We start from the raw sequence: 4,599 nt of genomic DNA, 5'->3' as shown, positions 1-4,599 counted from the left end.
CCACCAGCGTCGCCTTGTATAACCACCCCCTTCCTGATTGACCTACTGAACTGCGATATAAATGACTGTGATCGCGTATGCATCATAACATTTTTTAGTGACTAAGGCCGTCGTTGCCGGAGGAAAATAATACAGGTCAGTAGGAGGAAAGTGTATAACAAACACTTTTGAAGGAATAATCTATTCTAAAACTAATCTAAATTCTGATAATTCTGAAATGGGTGGAATACATATCCAGAATCCGACGAAAGATAACGGCAAAGAAAATTAAGCAAATAACCACTGGCGTGGCAACAGGAGGTTGTCACACGTTTTCACAACAAAACAGTTCATGAGAAAATAAATGAATCAGAAAGCTCTGAGTTTTCAGTTACTTAATCTGAAATACTAAATTTTCAAAGCAAACTTAAACGAAGTTGCTGGTTAAATAAATGACTAATTGAAACTTTAACTTTGTTACATGAAAAAAGAGTTTCAGTAAACTATGCATAACGTAATGCAAAATTAGGAGAAAGGGAAGCAATTTACTTTCAAGTAATGAAAGCTTGAATTGAATGTACTTCAAGCAAACGAGCAACTGACTCACTTTTAACGTAAGAACAATAAAATACCTACCAAGCCAGCAGAAGACACTCGCTAAGCTAAATACATAATAAATAAAACTGCGCCCTCTTAATTTATGCTGCATCTTCTGTTATTAGTTTTTCCAGTGAAATTTTTTAATTACTGTAAATGAATGAAGTTAATACTCAACATTGCAAATTAGTTAAGCCTCTGTTATGCAATGCAAGAATGAACAGTTACTGAGGCAGGAAAATTTAGACTGCAACTGGTCATTAACAAACAAACAAAACTGGCACTAAAGAGTTAATTAATTTTCATAATTTTACGACACTCGGTGATTGCATGGAAAGGAAAGGAATTCTGCTTGGTAATAATGTCTGGGGACAATGACAACACAGGTGCCCTACAGGGTTTAATTACTGCCGGTTATTATTCAAGGAAGTTAGTCATTAAAGTCTGTTAAAGAAATTCCACTGGGTAATGCCTGCACAGTATCAATTGTACTCTGTCAGTTAACAGTCTTACGATTTTGCAGCTGACGCAGAATGTAGTTGACGACAACGCTGAGCTGTTGCTGTTGCTGCTGGTTGAGAACCATGAGTCGTCTCCAGAGCCACGGGTAATTATGGGACAGGCAATACTTAGAACTGTAGCTTCCTCCGGCAGTCCACTCCGACCATGTTCTCAACACTCGCTGGTTAACAAATTGGGTGCGCGATCGTAACTCCATAGCGCGTCTGCGGTAGCGCTCAACAAACACTGTCGCACTCTTTCAAGACTCAAGCTGTTGCGTCTCCGCTCTGCTCGCAGCGCGACAGAGAGTCTCCATACGCAAAGGTGAACAACGGCGCAGATAATCGGCGTTGCAATCGATATATTTAAACACAGTTCGCTTGTCCATTACTTAACAGTTTACAATATTTACATTATAATTACGATCAATTATATACGTCCACATTTATTTTTATTTAGCGTATGGCTAATACAGACATATCATGAAATTACATATACATATGTACATATTGACACACAAGAAACTTAAGTTTGTCTTTACAACTGAATATCCAGTCCAATCCAGCGCACTGCATCTGGAGTTGCTAGCAGGAAGTCCTCTTTGGCGCCGTGATAGGCTCGAATCCTGCATTCACTGACAATGTGGTGAACAGTCTGGTATGGAGCCCCGCAGTCACAAGCTGGATCAGGCAGCTTCTTCCACTTAAAGAGAGCATCCCTGCATCGCCCATGGCTGGTACGGATTCTGTTGGGAGTAGACCACGTCTTGCGTGGTAAGTCGAATCCACTTGGAAGTTTAGCACCTGAGAAGATGTTATGCAGGTGCACATCTGTCACTGCTTCCCACCGACCTTTCCATTCTTCAAGAGGTTTGAAATTCTTAGCAACCATGTCAGCAGCATCGCACAGAGTTGGATGACGTGATTTCAGTCTCTTGCGATTTAAAAGTGGCAGGTCGCTATGCACGGGTAGGTTAGAATTCCTGGAGATCTTGTGGAATTCTCTCATAAGGGCAGTACATCTGCGTAGATCAGGAGGCATTATACCGGTTAACAGTGGAAGCCAATAAACTAGAGTAGATCTGATTGTGCCAGATATTATGCGCATTGTCGTATTCAGCAGAATGGATCGAAGAGAATGATCTTCATCTAGTGTTTGATGCCAAAGATCAAGGCACTTTCAGGTCAGCTGCTTGGGACAAGGATTCAAATCCTGACTTATGCTTTGTTAGCTGCAACGAAACTGGCTTTCCCATCAACACCACAAGGAAAGTGCTAGATGCCTTTCCTCACAGCCAACACAGACCTATACGCCCACAAGTAAATGCCTTATAACATCCATTACAGGTTAAATACAGTTTCTGTAATAAAGCTCAGAGTTAGCAGTATATTACAATTTTTCACCAGATATTAAACGGCGAAACATTTTGGGTGGCGCAGAAGGTATTTTATCTGCATTTTCGGTTTACCATGTGCCTCACATTCCACGAGTTTTTTTCCTGATGGGAAACAGAATCAGGGAATGTCCGAAGAAATACAAACGGAAATGTAGATGCGTTACTTCATTCAGTTTTGTCTACATAAATTTTGTTAATCACTCATTAAACTTGTCATTAATTATCATAATAGTACGTGGGAACATAATTAGCATGATAACACTGCGTCATCACACTCAAAACATCACAGTTTGACATAACATATTTTAAACAACAAAATTACATATTTCAAAAAATCATTACGTTCGAAATGGTTCATGTGTTACGAAAATTTCATGTCAGTACTGTACAAGAAATGGACAAAATGATATTAAAAGGATAAGAAACAAGATAACAAATATATCAAAGCTTTACAATGGTTATGCTGAAAAGAAAAACGTCGCATTCCACGCGCGTATTTACAAAAGAACCGCGCTAAGTTCTTGGAGCCTGCAGCGGCTCAGTCCAAATATCGCATTGTTTCGTGTGCCACGGCGGCACGCTTGATCTCTCTATTTGTTTGTGCAGCGGCATTCCAGAACGTCCACCTTCCTCGAATTCTTTGAAAACTCACTACCGAGTAATCTCAAGTAGTTCTTATATTTCTATCACAGTGGATAATTCAACACTGCCTATATTAACACGCATACATAGACTTGAAACATACGTTGTCTGAGTGCATAGGTATTCACTTACACAATACATGGTGTAAAAGAATTACTTAGAAAATTACAAATGATACATATACCAGACCGACGTATATACACATTGGCCTTGGTTTGGGTTTCTCTTTCGTTTCAGTTGCTTTCAGAACATTTACTACGTAAGTTATATTTCTCCTTATCCTTTTCTGCGAATTCGTTGATGGCCATCTTGTCCAAGAAATAAATTAGGAATAGATTTTGAAAAATTAAAATAATAAGTAACTTTTTTAATGGAAATTCCTTCTCAGATCAGTTCTTGAATAATACAATTTCAAGTCACCAGTGTTATGTACACCTAACAAAAAAAATGGCTGTAAGCACTATGGGACTCAACTGCTGTGGTCATAAGTCCCCTAGAAGTTAGAACTACTTAAACCTAACTAACCTAAGGACATCACACACATCCATGCCCGAGGCAGGATTCGAACCTGCGACCGTAGCAGTCGCACGGTTCCGGACTGCGCGCCTAGAACCGCGAGACCACCGCGGCCGGCTGTACACCTAACAGCTTAGCAGAATTAGGAAAAGGTAAACACTAAGCATTAATGTGAGGTATACTAACAATCTTATGAATTTAAATTTTTGAATTTCATAAAAAAGTTGTTTTTATGAAACAGATCTGATGATGGTCATTAAAGACCGAAACCGGTAATCTGTTAAACAAAAAAGATTGTGACCATGGACGTAAATTAAAGGAAACTTATTACATATACGGGTCACTGTGTTTTTCGCGACGATGTCGCAGCTTGTGAATATAGTGGAAATACTTAGACAAAACATGCAGGGGCTGAACAAGAATATGCAAACGCCGTGAGAAATGCATGCTTGAACATAAATGCCGATACTAGCCACGCCTGTAGGTTGCGCTGTTATATTTGAACACGAACGGCAACCGTGCATTGTCCTTAGTAAGTTGCCAGTGTAAGTAGTGGTTCTGTGTAGGTCTGTGTGGTTCTGAATACACTGTGCTGGAGCTAAGTCAATTCGAACTTGGGTAAATTGATGGTGCTCGTATAGTCGTTGCTTACGTAATTAGAGGAGCCGCATTGTTTGATGATTCAAGAGACAACGTGAAACTTCTTTATTTAAATGAGTGTGTCTGTACTTACGTTGCAGAATGACTGAGAAGGTGAAACTTCTACGTTATTTGATTCTGAAACAGCTGAGTAAAACTGAACGTACTGAGCCTACTATCTTTTCACTTTTTCTTATCATGTCAATACTGATCCACAATATTCAAGCGCAATGCAACCTGACTTCAAATGATTAATTCATAAGAATAGCCCTGACTAAAAAGAAATCATAACAATAACAAAAATCTTCACTACGCGAACTACTTCAATA

Source organism: Schistocerca nitens, chromosome 5 (genome assembly GCF_023898315.1).
Source record: "Schistocerca nitens isolate TAMUIC-IGC-003100 chromosome 5, iqSchNite1.1, whole genome shotgun sequence".
Lineage (NCBI taxonomy): Eukaryota > Metazoa > Arthropoda > Insecta > Orthoptera > Acrididae > Schistocerca > Schistocerca nitens.
The sequence above is the reverse complement of the archived record's forward strand: the minus strand, read 5'-3'. Positions refer to the sequence as shown.